General features: G+C 35.0%; 1 protein-coding gene across 2 annotated transcripts in view; it reads left to right on the top strand.

Moving 5' to 3' along the window:
• Positions 1-16,991, top strand: part of CALCRL (calcitonin receptor like receptor) — a 128,201-nt gene that overhangs the window by 24,471 nt on the left and 86,739 nt on the right. Inside the window, exon 2 of one of the 2 annotated variants that reach the window (XM_070359349.1) lies at positions 126-193. The exons of the other annotated variant lie outside the window; for it this stretch is intronic. The gene's annotated coding sequence lies outside the window, so the exon portion shown is untranslated. The remainder of the gene's footprint in view (positions 1-125; positions 194-16,991) is intronic. 2 annotated transcript variants of the gene reach the window in all.

Here is a 16,991-nt window from a genome sequence, read left to right as displayed (position 1 = left end):
TTCCCATTAAAATAGATGTTTGTGATTTTCAGAAAGCACACTAGTATATAACTTTAAGTTATGTAAAATCCCACTATCCACTAATATTATCACCAAATTCACAAGAATGTTCTCTTGTCATCTAGGGTCCTACGATGATACACCAACCACTTGTGCTACCACCAGTCAAAACTATGGATGGCCCCACCTTCAGGTACTGCATATGAATATATTACAAAAGGACACTCACGCCTTAATGAAACTAACATGTTAGATTTACAGTGATATTGAGGACAATATGAATATGTTAACAATCATAAGAAAGATTTCACAGAATGATACATAATATAACTCCAAATAACTTCTGAATAAAGGAAAACTTTGAAAGGCAATCTAACAAACTACTAATAAAGATGGATTTATGGGCATCTGTCAAACTTACAGTCATTTCCTTGGGACCTTTGGGTATGAACTTATCCCACATGTTTTTGTTCCCTTGGCCAGAGGACTAGGAATGTTAAATTAATACAAATGGCTCTTATAAGATTTATTAATATCCTTAATTTGGTAGTATTAGCCACAAACATCACACAAAAACACAAACACACACAAATATATAACGTCTATGGTTACTCTTGTTTTAACTATAAATAAATAAATATATATATATATATTAAACAGGAGAAGGCAATGGCACCCCACTCCAGTACTCTTGCCTGGAAAATCCCATGGATGGAGGAGCCTGGTGGGCTGCAGTCCATGGGGTCGCTAGGAGTCAGAGAGGACTGAACAATTTCACTTTCACTTTTCATGCATTGGAGAAGGAAATGGCAACCCACTCCCGTGTTCTTGTCTGGAGAACGCCAGGGATGGGGACGCCTGGTGGGCTGCCGTCTCTGGGGTCACACAGAGTCGGACACGACTGAAGCAACTTAGCATCAGCAGCAGCATATATATATAACAAATTATGTTTCATGTATAAAGGAATAGGGCTAGGTTGCTCTTTTGAACTAAATTCCTTTCCTCTGTAAAGTTCTTTGTTTTCTGATTCACATAATCACTGTTATATTCTTACAAATGGCTATAAACCTTTCCCATAATTGGAATGTAAAAGGATATCATTTATAAATAAGGGAACAGGAAAATGGTGGTTAGCTGAATTAAAGATTTAAGTTGCCTGAGCTACTATTTTTAGAACTCCCCGGCAAAGCAGTTTCAACTTCAATCATGGGCATTAATTTCAAGTTTCAGGGCACTGTTGCTTCCTAAAAGATTACTGTTGAGACAGATATCTCTTCTTATTTATATTTAGCACTGTAGTTCCATACCAGATAAAATATTAATTATGTGATTATTATTATACCTCACATCCTCCTTCCTGACAAAATTAAAGTAGCTTTCCTGTCCTCACTTATTTTTAGACTGCGAAGTATTTAACAATTCAGTAATGCATCATCTCAATAAACTATAATAGCATTAATGAAAAATAAAGGCTAGTGAATTATTTTATCTTAAATTCAAAGCTGAGTGAATTAATTCCTTACTCTAACTTTAAATTCCCAAGTCCTTTTGTTGGACCAAAAATAGCCCCTCTATGATTATTCTTTGTCCTACAGCGTGTCTTTGGGAACTCATCATTGTTGTTCTATCCTTTTATGTGTCAGCTTCCTTTGCACATTGAATCTCATATGACTCACTGTTCCTTAGAGCATGGTGTGAATGCTTGAAATGCCTACTTATAACTGACAGTTGACTTTTTTCTTCCTGAACTTTTTTATGTGAAGTGGTGCCAGATCAATTTTTTAAAGCCCCAATTTTGCTTATTGAAGACATGTAAGAAAGAGCATAAAATGAAAGAAGATTCACTTACTGGGCAAAAACTGACTTTAACTTCCACTATCTGTGAGTACCAGTCATCCTCATATGGAAGTTAAGAGGATTACCCATTCTTTTCTGTCTTTCCAACTTATAAATTCTAACATATATTGGCTAGTTTGAAGGAGATAATTTGGAAATGACTTGAAAATGGAAGATCTGAATTTAAACTGCATTCTCTTCATTAAATTGATCTCTGACTTGCAGTGTATTGGTGAGATTTTTTTGTGAGACACAAATAGCCCTGATAGTAATTTTTAAACTTTTATTTCTAGCATGGAGAGTTTAAGGTGAATATGTATTTAAATTCTAGCAAGAAAGAGTTTGAAAAAATGATCTCTGGAAAGATTAAAAAATATAACTGAGAATCAGTTTGCTATCATATTAGTTTGACTCACATGCAGTTTAACTTTAACCTAATACAAGAAGCCCAGAAATGAGACTTAAGATAAAAAACTCCTAGTCTTAGCTCATCTGCCTCTGCTATGGGATATGAGGCAAATCACCAAACATTCCTGAACTCCCAACTTCTAAATCTATAATATGAACAGGTTATACTGTGAGACATCCAGATCCATTTCAGCTCTGAAATTCTGGGTCCTCTAACTGTAATCACTCGGAATTACAGACAGGAGCTGGAAATAAAATATCATTTGAAGTTCTTTGTAATAAATAATGTGATTTGTAATAGCTCAATTCTTCTAACTCCAAATATTGTTTCATTTCTTTATTTACATAATCATTCAGTAGACTCTGAAACTTGACAAATAGGTAAAAGGTAAGAAAGAGGAAAAAAACAAGAATGTCTCTGGCTAGGCTGAATTTTGGCAACAGAAGGATCCATTTCTATTAATCACTAAAATTGTATATTCTTACTGAAAGTTCTCTTTGACTGCATGGTAGTAAAAATATTAACTTTTAAATTTATAATAATTTAATAGATCCATTTTCATATTTAAATCTTAAACCAATTGAAACTGAATCTCACATACAAATTTTTTCCCAAAACTGATGGACAGTTGTAGCAATGCTTTTTATCAAATAATGCATCCATTCTATTACTGATTTAAAACATAATTAAATTGTTCTATTTGCTAAGTGATATTAACAAACTGGTTTGGATTCTAGGGTCTATTTGTCTAATCATTGCTGTTTAACTGACCTTTAAAATTATTCATTACCTTGATTGCATTACATTTATACATCATTTGGGGGAAAATTAAGCATCTCTATACATTTTAGTTTTATATACATTAATAAAAATGTCTCCTTAATAGAAATAATTTTATGTCCATGAAATAATTATATACCTTCTTCAATGGCTCTTCAGGCAGGAGTAATGCCTGGTTCTTAACGATCAGAGTGTACTTTTACACAGAACAATGTGAAAGTTTTCTTAGCAAATATTATGAATACGTCAGAGAATCAAGAGAGAGTCAGGTTGATTAGAACAGTGAGAACCAAATTAAGGTAAATTTACAAAAAAAAAAAAAAGTATTGATATTCCACTAAACTAATGAAACAAATTATAGGACTTTAACTCAAATAAGACACTTTCAGGATCCTGGATTTAATTTTGTACTTATGATCTGGTGGTTTTTTAAAGAGCAAATTTATAAGCACATTGATTTTCTCTAATCCAAGACCATAGCGTATAAGTCCCCATATTGTCAGTGATTTGGTTACTACATCTTACACAAGGAGCAAAGGAGACACTGGTGTGTAATTCAAGAGGCTGGCCACTGAGGGCTGGTCCATTGTGGAGCATATCTCTCCTAGCTAAGCTTTTGACTTTGCATTTCACATAAATATATTGGAGTTTGGTCTCCCTATCTGTAAAAATAGGAGATTAAATCTGAGAAGAAAAAAAAAAAGAGAGAGAAAGTTGCTCAAATAAAAATAAACTCTAAGATTCTCCTTAATTCTAACTCTTCTTGGTCACTTTGGCTCTTGGCTTAATCATCATCTCCAAAGGGTACATTTTACATTCTACTTTTGTCCTTTAATTTGTTATGTCTGTCTTTCTTGTCCCTGAGCTACATTAAATAAGCATTTGTAAAGAGCTATTTTAAACCTCTGTGTATTACACCTTATAGTGCCTGTAAACTCAGCTAAGTGTATTACAAATTGTATTAGAATGTTCCCCCCAAATTATATATTTAGTGATTAAATTACTCATGTAGATCAACTTCATGCATAATTGTCTTACCATTCCTTGAAAAATGAATAGCACGCTGTCTTATTGCTCAGAGTTAAAAACAGGTAAACTAGGGGACATCATTGTTCTAGAAGATGTAATTGATGACCTCTTACAAAGAGTAGGTATAAAAATATATAGCATATATTTTAAGTGTAATTTTTTAAAGAGTTAAAAGATGCAATTTTTTAATAGTTGGAATATCCAAAAAAATACCAGTTCTTATCTTTCTGTATAATTAGCTGTGTTTCCAATAAAAATCGTTCAAATAAAAATTATGGATTCAACAAAATGAGTTTAGCACAACTGACGAGGAACATTTGCTAAATATACTTGTCATTTATGTTAGCTTACATATCTCACACGCAAAATAAAGCATGAACCTAAGTGTAATACACCTCTTCAATAATTCAGTATTGTTCTTGATCCAGTGATTTGGGGGTCTCATTTTCAGTGCCAAAAAATCTACAAGTATTCTAAGCTGTAAGAGATTTCCATATTATAATGCGTCCTATAAATGGTGGTATTCTTTGAAAATACACTTCTCTGAAATCTCCTTGTTAGCTTACTTTTAATCATACTCTATTTTAGTGCATAAAGCTGCTCTCTTTTGTATTGATCACCGAAGTAGTTCTTTTTTTGACCTCTATAAAAAATTCCAGACACAGAAATTGTTTTGCATGTAGTAGACTGCATTGAATATTTTCATACGAAATATTCAGGAGAGATCCACATATTAGCAATGTAAATAATTTCAGATCAAGTGGTAGACATCGTCATTTATAAAGATCACTTGGTGTTTCCAATATCTTATCTATTTCCAGCCTCTCCATCTTTCTGGATCCTCTCTCTTCCTCTTTATCACTCATTTCCCTGCTTCCTTTATAGGAGTGAAAATAATACACTTTCTAACATTGATTCATGGAGAGGAGATTTTTCTTTTATATTTAAGCAAATGCAAATGTTTGTTTTTATGTATCTGCTCTATCATATGTTATTTTTGATGTATTTTACATACAAAAAATAGTTCCTTCAGTAAGAGAAATTCTGGTATCAATGTTAATGGTAATTATGTAATGAATTATGATAACAATCTATTTATAATGACAATTATTTAACATTTAATAGGTAAAAGTAAGTTTTCATTGAAGTTTAGTGGGAACCAAATTATATGCAGACTTACCCGATGGCTCAGTGGACAAAGAATCCACCTGCAATGCGGGAGACACAGGAGAAGAAGCAAGTTCCATCCCTGGATCAGGAATATCCCCTGGAGGAGGGCATGTCAACCGAAAGAGTCACAGAGTCTGAAACCACTGAGCGACTAAGCACAGCACAGTACTTGTTATATGTAGTGTGCATGCATGCTTCGTTGCTTCAATCGTGTTTGACACTTTATGACCCCATGGACTGTAGCCCACCAGGCTCTTCTGTCCATGGGATTCTCCAGGCAAGAATAATGGAGTGGGTTGCCATGTCCTCCTCCAGGGAAATTTCCTGACCCAAGAATTGAACCCACATCTCTGAAGTCTCCTGAATTGGCAGGTGGGTTCTTTACCACTGGTGCCAGCTGGGAAGCCCTTTATGTAGTGTAGATACTATAAGCTTTCATACATTTACCTGTTTATTCCTGTTCACATTTGCTTTACATTAAATTATAATTTGTTTTATTCATTTTTCTGACTACAGTGCTCAGCCTAATAGTTTTCAAATGCAATGCATTTTTATTTTTGGTAAGATTGCATTTTTTTGTTTCATATGTCTTATACTTTAGATCAATGATCTACAAACTGGCTTATGAATATACCTAAGGAGTAGGCAGAAAATGCTTATTGTATAGACATCGATTTCCAGATCCAAAATTCCTAAGGTCTAAGTTGCCAGCCAGTCACCCTTTCCACTTTTTCTTTCATAGTTTTCCTTTTACTTCTTTACACACACACATATTATTTCACCCTTCTGAGTCTCACTATTAATATTATACAAAGTATTTCTGCAGGACATAACAATCTCCCAGGCCATAAAAATGAGTACAGAAACAACGGATACACTGATGTTTGCCAAACCTTTTTCGAAAGTACACATGGCCTCTCTACTTTCTTCATCTCATCTGATATATTTCTAACAAAATTTTACTTTGTGTTTAAAATTATGTATCAAATTTTGTAATGAATTTATTATGTTCTGATCTAGAGTATAAAGTCTAGAGGCAAACTCTTTGGTTCAAATCCTGAATCAAATAGTTTTTTTAATCACTTGGTTAAGTTAATAAATCTACTTGTGCTTCAGTTTCCACATAGGTAAACCTGGGATAAACAGTACCTATTATATATATTTTTTAATAATGTGATCATAAAGATTGAAAAGGTAACTGTTACATTTTTATGTATTATAAATTGGTCATCATCTATTATGTATCATTGATGTTTCCAGACTTGGTGGTCACTGTCTATAAGAACTGATAGAAGTTTCTGCAAACGTGAAAGTCTTAGTCACTCAATCATGTCTGACTCTGCAACCCCGTGGACTGTAGCCTTCCTGGCTCCTCTGTCTATGGAACTCTCCAGGCAAGAATACTGGAGTGAATAGCCATTCCTTTCTCCAGGGGATCTTCCTGACCCAGGGATTGAAATCGCATCTCTTGCACTGCAGGCGGAATCTTTACTATTGGAGCCACCAGGAAAGCACGATAGAAGTAGAGGTGGAAATATTTAGTACTTAGATCATGGCTTGGAATTGAGTAAGTCTTGTGTGAGCTACTATCATCATCATCACCATCATTATTATTATTCTAATAAAATTGTAATGGTCAAGCAATTGAGAAAGATTTTGAAATTTCAACCTAGGTATATGTTTTGTTGCATAAAATAGTTTGGTCAGGGAAGACTTCATTGAAAATTTTCCTAGGAAAAGATTAGGAGAAGTTTGCATAGTAACCATGCGAATGCTTCACAGGAAAAGGAAGATGCTGCGAGATGATAGCGTTTAAGTCTCACTTGCTCACTCAGTGACCTGCTTCTTCCTCCCTCCATCTTCCTTGCTCCACTCCGTCTTTACACGTACTGTTTCTCTCTTATGACGTTTCCTGGTTCTCCTGTAATGTAGTCGCTTAAAAGAATTGGAAAACTAAAAAAACATATTTCAATAGAATAAAATTCTGTAAGCAAAATGTGGATAGTGGAGTGGAATATGATGTCAAGGAGATTAAGAAATTTCCAGCTGTCAAGAGAACACTCATTTATCTACAAGTGATTGTGTAGGTATTAAATTGTTCTTGCATTTATATTTCATTGAAAATAATATAGCAGTTATAGTTTAAAATATCAACATTTAAAATGTGCCAAATATTACACTTTGCAAATGATCTAGTAACTTAAATGGATGAAGTTTTAAAATTACTTTAGAAATAGCATCAACAGAAAAGTTAGAAGAACACTTGCACTAGATTGACATGTTTAGTTCATCTTTGCATTCCCTTTTCCATGAAAAGTACACTTAAAATAAGTTTACTAATAAATATGCATATAACATTTTACTATGAAAATATGATGAATTATAATATCGTACCTTTCATTGTAGCATGGAGTTGTAACTAAAACAACTAACCTCATGTTCTTAACTTGACATAATTACAGGAGGATGTGTTGGATCTGGGATAAGGTGATGAGATATTACATGTATCACATGGAAATGAGCTCTTGATGCTGTTAGTAAGAAAATAAATATAAGGCTTTGCAAATAGTGGGTTAGAAGATACCATAAGGGTTTCTCTTTTGTCATTAAGGATAATAAATTATAAGGAATTAAGAAAGATCCCTTGCAACTGGAGCTTTTACTTCTACATATAATAATTTATATTTGTAGTTTAGGATAAATAGCTTACATATATTTATTGATAATGAAGAATATTATGCATTTCCAAAAACGAAAGAGCTTGTCATTAGATGTGGAAAAACCCTAGTCTTTTTCCAAGATGCAATAATCCATAAAAAAAGCAATCAGTTGAACAAAGAGTACCTATCTTGAAAGAGGTTTTTATCATATCAAAAAAGCTCATTTAGTGGGATAGATCTATACTTACAATTAAGAATCAAACCCCTCCACCAAATCTCAGCAGAGTTCATTAGACTCCAGATTAATTCTAATAGTCATTAGGGTGTGGATTTCCCCTCTGTAGGAATTAAAAAAAAAAAAAAAAAGCACCCTTCTCCCCTAATAGAAAGCCCTGTTTCTTTTCTTTAGATACTTTTATTATTGTTTCATTTTATCTTCTATCCTATCTCCCAAGTCCTCCTTAATCTTCTTTTCAAAACAAGTTAATCTTTTTATGGAATAGATCAGTTTTGATAAAATTTTCCCTCTTTCCAAATTATGCAGACCCAAGCATGAACACATCAAAGTGAAATTTCCAATCAGCCTATGCCACAGTTCATTTATACCTGTCAGGATTATAATTTTGCTAGTTTTTAACTTCAAGCCAGTTTTTCCTAAATTGCCCATATTTATAACTTTCCCAGATTATCTAATTTTCTGTCTGTATTAACGCGTCAGTCACAATATACTTAAAAATGGCCAGATGTGCAAGCCTTGGGTTTCCCTGGTGGTTCAGCAGTAACGAATCCACCTGTAATGCAGGAGACCTGGGTTCAATCCCTGGATCAGGAAGATCCATTGGAGGAGGGCATGGTACAACCCACTCTTGTACTCTTGCCTAGAAAATTCCGTGGACAGAGGAACCTGACAAGGCGGCAGATCATAGGGTTGCAAAGAGTCAGACATGGTTGAAATGACTCAGCAGCGGCAACAGGACAAGCCTTTCCACTGTGTGGCGTGTTTGCTTAATGTAAAGTCTTGCTAATATATTTAATGTTATATTATTTATATGTCTACTAGTTATTGAAAATAAATGAAAACACATTTACATTTATTGACTTCTATTTAAGTGACCTAAAGTAACGGAGAAATGCCCAGCACCTAGAAAGAATAAAGGGTGTGGCATAGGAGGAAAACACAGTCATTTACTGTATTTTACAGGAAGTTCCTGGCTGTGACTAAAAGTTCTTTGCTGTCTCGGAGACTAGATATAAGACAAAGGGAAATGCAACACAGATAACTGGTAGCTTTTAATCTGTTGAATCTAAATATGTCTGCCAGTGAGAAACAGATCCTGGATTTAAAGAAAATGGGTGCTATGATTCAATGAGTCTGGGAAGTAGACCTGGCAACAATAACTCAAGAAAGCCTTTAGATGTACTTTTACTGTTTTAGGCTTCAGTTTTAGAGAAACCAAACCCTCCAGGTCAAAGTTCAACACTTCTCTGTCAAATGTTTTTCTGTATGATACCGAATATCACCTGAGGTAAGAGAAATTCCAGTAAACAGTAACCATCAACTGCCAAAGGTAAAAATGACCTCACTGGGCATATCCAGAGCTTTTAAATCAAATTTGGCTACACTTTTAATTAGACTTTAAGCAAGAGACCTGCCTATCTATAAATACAAATCATGGCCATGCTGAATTTATTATTCTTTATTATCTCACATATAAATTTGTTTTTCACATTTACTGCTATATAATTAGTAACAAATTAAATTTAAATCATTTGGGATTCCATTTTATACAGTGTGCCTATCTTAGTTAAATATTTCTGGAAAAGTTATTATTCCCTATTTTCTATCAATTTTTTTCCAAAGCCTTTGGACGTTAAATAAAGGATCCTGTGACACAAAGACTGCCATATCACTAGAAACACTAATGCATGCATACACATAAAACCACAAAATATTTTAGAATGTAGTTTACTGTCAAAAGAGCAAGTTTTCTGAACCATAGCAGATCTTAGAATTTATCTTTCAGCGAAATCATAAATATATTCCTCAACATATCCTATTAAAATAGTTTCTGTGTTTCCTTTACTGGGGGAAAATGACACTGTATGCTTTTATAAATTCTCATATTCTACCTGATATTTCATAGAATATTTGGTGGAATTGTATGTGAATATACACAAACATATATACATACATACATGTAGCTTGAAACACAATAGCTGAAATTCAAATATATTCTGAGGGAAAAAACATGCAATGAACATAAAGACAAACAAGTGTGTTTGTTTATAAAGACATATTAAATTAAAAAGAATAAGACTAAATTTTTGGTTCAAATTTTCTAGTGCCTAGTTTGAAAAGGTATATACTTGTAGCCAGAACAACTCTCTAACACTCTATTATTAATTCTATCATTCTCTATTACTGCTTTGAAGGTTAACTGCATCTTCAAAAATTTTCAATAGTGAACAGGGAAGAGTTATTTTTTTCTCTTACAAGTCCCAACTAAATATAATATAAATTGTAATTTTTATTCTCTCTGTTACAGATCTGATGCTTGAAAATCTTGTGGGCCATTTCTGAGCACAGAGCTTTAAGCAGTCCTATATTCAGTTTTCTAATAATTTATAGCTTTGTAGGACTCCAGTTTAGTTCATTTGCTCAGTTGTGTCCGACTCTTTGTGACCCCACTGACGGCAGCATGCCAGGCCTCCATGTCAGTCACCAACTCCCAGAGCTTTCTCAAACTCATGTCCATCAGGTCGGTGATGCCATCCAACCATCTCATCCAATGTCATCCCTTTCTCCTCCTACCTTCAATCTTTCCCAGCTTCAGAGTCTTTTCTAATGAGTCAGTTCTTCACATCAGATGGCCAAAATTTTGAAGTTTCAGCTTCAACATCAGTCCTTTCAATGAATACTTAGAACTGATCTCCTTTAGGATGGACTGGTTAGATCACTTTGCAGTCCAAGGGACTCTCAAGAGTCTTCTCCAACATCACAGTTCAAAAACATCAATTCTTCAGCAATCAGCTTTATTTATAGTCCAACTCTCACATCCATACATGACCACTGGAAAAACCATAGCCTTGATTAGATGGAACTTTGTTGATAAGTTCAACTTTGTTGAACTAATGTGTCTGCTTTTTAACATGCTGTCTAGGTTAGTCATAACTTTCCTTCCAAGGAGTAAGCATCTTTTAATTTCATGGCTGCAATTACCATCAGCAGTGATTTTGGAGCCCAGAAAAATAAAGTCAGCCACTGTTTCCACTGTTTCCCCATCTATTTGCCATGAAGTTATGGGACCAGTTGCCATGATCTTAGTTTTCTGAATGTTGAGTTTTAAACCAACATTTTTCACTCTCCTCTTTCACTTTCCTCAAGAGGCCCTTCACTTTCTGCCATAAGGGTAGTGTCATCTGCATATCTGAGGTTATTGATATTTCTCTTGGCAATCTTGATTCCAGCTTGTGCTTCCTCCAGCCCAGCATTTCTCATGATCTACTCTGCATATAAGTTAAATAAGCAGGGTGATGATATATAGCCTTGACATACTTCTTTTCCTATTTGGAATCAGTCTGAGGTTATTGATATTTCTCCCAGCAATCTTGATTCCAGCTTGTGCTTCATCCAGCCCGGCATTTCCAAGATGTACTCTGTTTAAAAGTTAAATAAGCAGGGTGACAATATAAAGCCTTGAAATACTCCTTTCCTGATTTGGAACCAGTCTGTTGTTCCATGTCCAGTTCTAACTGTTGCTTCCTGACCTGCATACAGGTTTCTCAAGAGGCAAGTCAGGTGGTCTAGTATTCCCATCTCTTTCAGAATTTTCCACAGTTTGTTGTGATCTACACAGTTGAAGACTTTGGAGTAACTAATAAAGCAGAAGTAGATGGTTTTCTAAAATTCTCTTGCTTTGTCTATGATCCAACGGATGTTGGCAATTTGATCTCTGGTTTCCTCTACCTTTTCTAAATCTAGCTTGAACATCTGGAAATTCATGGTTCACGTATCGTTGAAGCCTGGCTTGGAGAATTTTGAGCATTACTTTGCTTGCCTGTGAGATGAGTGCAATTTTGCAGTAGTTTGAGTATTCTTTGGCATTGCCCTTCTTTGGGATTGGAATGAAAACTAACCTTTTCCAGTCCTGTGGCCACTGCTGAGTTTTCCAAATTTGCTGGTATATTGAGTGCAGCATTTTCACAGCATCGTCTTTTAGGATAAAAATAGCTTAACTGGGATTCCATCACCTTCACTAGTTTGTTCTTAGTGATGCTTCCTAAGGCCCATTTGCCTTTTCATTCCAGGATGTCTGACTCTAGGTGAGTGATAACACCATCATGATTGTCTGGGTCATGAAGATCTTTTTTTGTACAGTTCTTCTGTGTATTCTTGCCACCTCTTAATATCTTCTGCTTCTGTTAGGTCCATACCATTTCTGTCCTTTATTGAGCCAATCTTTGCATGAAATAGTCCCTTAGTATCTCTAATTTTCTTGAAGAGATCTCTAGTCTTTCCTATTCTATTGCTTTCCTCTATTTCTTTGCATTGATCACTGAGGAAGGCTTTCTTATCTCACCTTGCTATTCTTTGTAGGACTAGATGGATCCTTATGGTTTTTTGATACAACTGATTATTTTTAAATGAAACACTGAGAAGCAGGCAAATAAAAAGGCTGATTAAAAGAAAAAAAATAGTAATCTGTTGTCACAGAGTTAGTATGCATTTTTCTTTAAAACATTTGTGCTGACTATTCTATGAAATGCCCTCAAACTACCTATGCCCATGTCCCTTTTATCTATAAGCAACACTTAATTCTTGGTATAAATTTAATTTTTCCTCATATTCTTCTGGACAACTTCTTTTATGTTTAACTTGGAAATTAACAAAGCATTTTTTTGCTGTTTACTCCAAGATTATTGCTATTGTTCACAGGTTTGAAAAATCTTCTTTCATGATGCCCTAAAACATGTTGTCACATACTATTAAATCCAGACGTCAAAAAACTACTCCACTTTGGATTCATGACCTATCCATTGTCCATTAACTGGGATCACCTAACATGCTGATGTATATTAAATTTCAGTGTACCTATTGCTACAAAATCTCTCATGCAGTTTCAGTGCAAACCTGATCAAATAAATAGTACAATTGATATTTTCTATTTAAAAAAAAAATTGGTTCTATCAAATGTTTCTGAAATTGCTCTTCAAATCCTGATATGTCGATGGTAGGGGACACACATGTGCTTAGAGTCTTGGTATCCACTCTGTCTATAGGCCACCATCTGAGTCACTAGGGAAGCCTCCTGTTGAAAGGAGATCTCTCAATTGCCATTTTATTTTACTTTTCTCTTTTTGTATAGCAAGTTGGCCCTTATGTAGCCCCAAGGCCTTAAGAAATTGAGTAAGCAATAAGTATTTACCTTGAAAAAAGATTGAGAAAATACATAATTTATTACACAAGTTAAAGATGGATGTTTTAGCAAGAGTATCATTCAAACACTGATGAAGTAGATAAAAACAAAGATAAAGCTCACCTTGTTCACTAAATATAATTCTTTTGAGTCACTGATTTTTAAATTTGCTTGAAATTACATGCAAATATATTAGTCTAAAAATAATAATTTGCAACTGAAGTCTCAATAATAAAGATCCTTTGATCACTTGTGTGTATAATTGGGTGTTCATACTTTATCTTGAGGATGTCATTAACTCATTTCACAGGATTTTGCATACCTAGGCTAAATTCCCAGAGGCAACATAGGGAAACCCAAAGGAATTGGAGCTAGGAGATATTTTTCTAGTCTCTATATCTGACCTATTATTGAATGTAATCAAGACATATCACTTTTTCAGTATTAAGTGTCCTCTATACAGTAAATTTTTGTACCACATTGACTTTTTTATATTATTAAAAATATGATATTTAAACAATAATAAATTCACAATGCTTATACTTCCAAAAGTCATGTTTTATATTGTTTCTCTAATTCTGAAAAAGAGATCTTTCTGGGGTCAGAAAGATCTCAAGTCTTCTGTAACTGAGCAATTGCAAGGTAGAAATTACATAGCATTATTTAATATCATTCATTTTTTCCTGAAGTATAGTTTAATGCTCTTAATATAAACAAAGAATCAAAATTGAATGTAAGTCATGGTGAGGATTATTCATTTTATTATCCTCCCTATAGGATCTATCATGATGCTGGGCACATAGTAAGAAATTGCTTCAAGTTCTAAGGTAGAGACAAAATTAGAAATTTGGGGAGTTATTGATAATATAACTTAGTATCCAGAAGTTTTTGTAACCTAACAAGATTTCAGCCACAAGAATAATGATGGAAAAGTTCATTTAGATATAATTAAGATAAACAGTATAGAGCCAAGAGTAGGTTTCAAAGTGTTTGAAATTATGAAAATTGTAAGTGAACTACAGGATTACTTAGCTGATTTAAGGTACCTTGGGCTTTTACACGCATTACCTGGTAATAAGGAGGTATGTGATAGTTCCTAATGAAGTTATTTTCAAATGGGAAAAAAATAAATAGAGCTACTTCCACATGGAGGGTACTGCTACTGATCTATGTATCAGATCAGTCGCTCAGTCGTCTCCAACGCTTTGCGACCCCATGAATCACAGCACGCCAGGCCTCCCTGTTTATCACCAACTCCCGGAGTTCACTCAGACTCACGTCCATCGAGTCAGTGATGCCATCCAGCCATCTCATCCTCTGTCATCCCCTTCTCCTCCTGCCCCCAATCCCTCCCAGCATCAGAGTCTTTTCCAGTGAGTCAACTCTTCGCATGAGGTGGCCAAAGTACTGGAGTTTCAGCTTTAGCATCATTCCTTCCAAAGAAATCCCAGGGCTGATCTCCTTCAGAATGGACTGGTTGGATCTCCTTGCAGTCCAAGGGACTCTCAAGAGTCTTCTCCAACACCACAGTTCAAAAGCATCAATTATGTGTACCTAAGGATTAATCTATTCATGGCTCAGATAGTTCTATCTAAGAAAGGTAACATGTAAATTCTTGTTAGTCAGCATTTACAGATACCCTCCCTTTAGAGTGTTCAGAGGAAATTCTCAATTAACTTTGAAATCATTAACGTAATCCTCTCTCAAAACCCAGAATATTGCATCAATATTCTGATAAGTTGGGGTTTCTCTGGTAGCTCAGCTGGTAAAGAATCTGCCTGCAATACACAAGACCTCAGTTCAATTCCTGGGTCAGGAAGGGATGGCAACCCCTGGAGAAGGGATAGGCTACCCACTCTAGTATTCTGTGGCTTCCCTGGTGGTTCACATGGTAAAGAATCCACCTACAATGTGGGAGTTCTGGGTTCGATCTCTTAACTTAATCCTTTCTCAAAACCCAGAATATTGAATCAATATTCTGATATGTTGAAGTCGCTCAGTCATGTCCAACTCTTTGCTACCCTAGGGACTGTAGCCCACCAGGTTCCTCTGTCCATGGATGGGATTTTCCAGGCAAGAATACTGGAGAGGGTTGCCATTTTCTTCTCCAGGGGATCTTCCTGACTCAGGGATTGAACCCAGGTCTCCTGCATTGCAGGCAGATTCTTCACCATTTGAGCTAGCTGGAATTCCCTCTGATATGTTAGGCCTACTTAGAATAAACTTTAAGACATGTATTGCTACTTGTATTTATGTGTAAATAATCCAAGACTGGATACTAGAAATTATCTTTCTTTCATCTTCTTTTCTGAACATTAGCCTTTCCCCACACCTCTACTCTCTTATATCACTTCTGTGTACATTTCAAAATTCTTTCTTTTCACTCAAGATACCACTCAAACATATGTACTCCTGAAATGTAAATTAATGTTATCTCCTGCCAAGTTTAGATTTCAAATTAAGTTGCACGAGGCCCATAATGATTTGGCTTCCTCCAGCCAGTATTTTATAAGAATTCATATCTGCTTTCTCCCCTGGTGGCTCATATGGTAAACCATCTGTCTACAATTCAGGAGACCCAGGTTCGATTCCTGGGTCAGGAAGATCCTCTGGAGAAGGAAATTGCAACCCACTTGTATACTGTTGCCTGGAAAATTCCATGGACGGAGGAGCCTGGTAGGCTACAACTCCATGGGCCCGCAAAGAGTCGGACACGACTGAGCAACTTCACTTTCACTTTTCTTTCAGTGTATCCCCCTTTTTTAAATGTTTTATCTTATATTAGAGCAAAGCTGATTAACAATGTTGTGATAGTCAGGTGAACAGCAAAGGGACTCAGCCATACATATACATGTATCCCTTCTTCCCCAAACTTCCCTCCTCTCCAGGCTGCCACATAAAGTTGAGCAGAGTTTTCTGTGCTATGGACAGGATCTTGTTGGTTATCCATTTAAAATATAGCAGTGTGTATGTATCATCCCAAACTCCCTAACTATCTCTTACTCCTATTCTTCCCTGGTTGGCAACCATAAGTTTGTTCCCTGTAAGTCTGTTTTGTAAATAAGTTCATTTGTCTCATTTCATTTTAGATTCTGCATAGAAGGGATGTTATATATTTTTAGGATACATACAATATATCTTTTTAACGAATTTTTAAAAAAATTGTTTAGCCTGTCCTGAGCTTTGTTTGTGGCTGTAGACAAATAGGTGAAACTTAGCAAAGAATAATCATCTACAGTGATCTTCACTGTAAGGACAGCTGCCTCTCCCTATTGATCCAATTCTTTCCTTTCAAAAAAATTCAAAAGAAGAAACATAATTATGACCATTAGCCTATTGCGCTCTACCTTCAAACAGCTTCATTATAGTGTAATTTTTACACTTTGAAAAAACAGTGATTCATTAAAGAAGAGTTGCCCAAGATATGCATGATGAGTATGTCAATAAGCTCATGAAAGAAATTCCATTTATTCCAGAATTAGTTCATTAAATGAGTCTTTTAATCAGACTGATTCTTGATGCAAAAGACAGAAACTTCTCTTTAAATTCATCTGGCCAAGATGCAGTCTTTAAACATATGAAATATCAACAGATTAATTTTGAGCACTACATGAAAACGATTTTTAATTCTCTTACAATGAAGGCTTTTTTAGGAATGTTAGCACTTACTTCATTTTGTAGATTTTAGAG

The sequence above is a fragment of the Bos mutus genome, chromosome 2, assembly GCF_027580195.1.
Source record: "Bos mutus isolate GX-2022 chromosome 2, NWIPB_WYAK_1.1, whole genome shotgun sequence".
In the NCBI taxonomy this organism is placed as follows: Eukaryota; Metazoa; Chordata; class Mammalia; order Artiodactyla; family Bovidae; genus Bos; species Bos mutus.
Note: the sequence above shows the minus strand (reverse complement) of the source record. Positions and strands in the feature narration are given on the sequence as shown.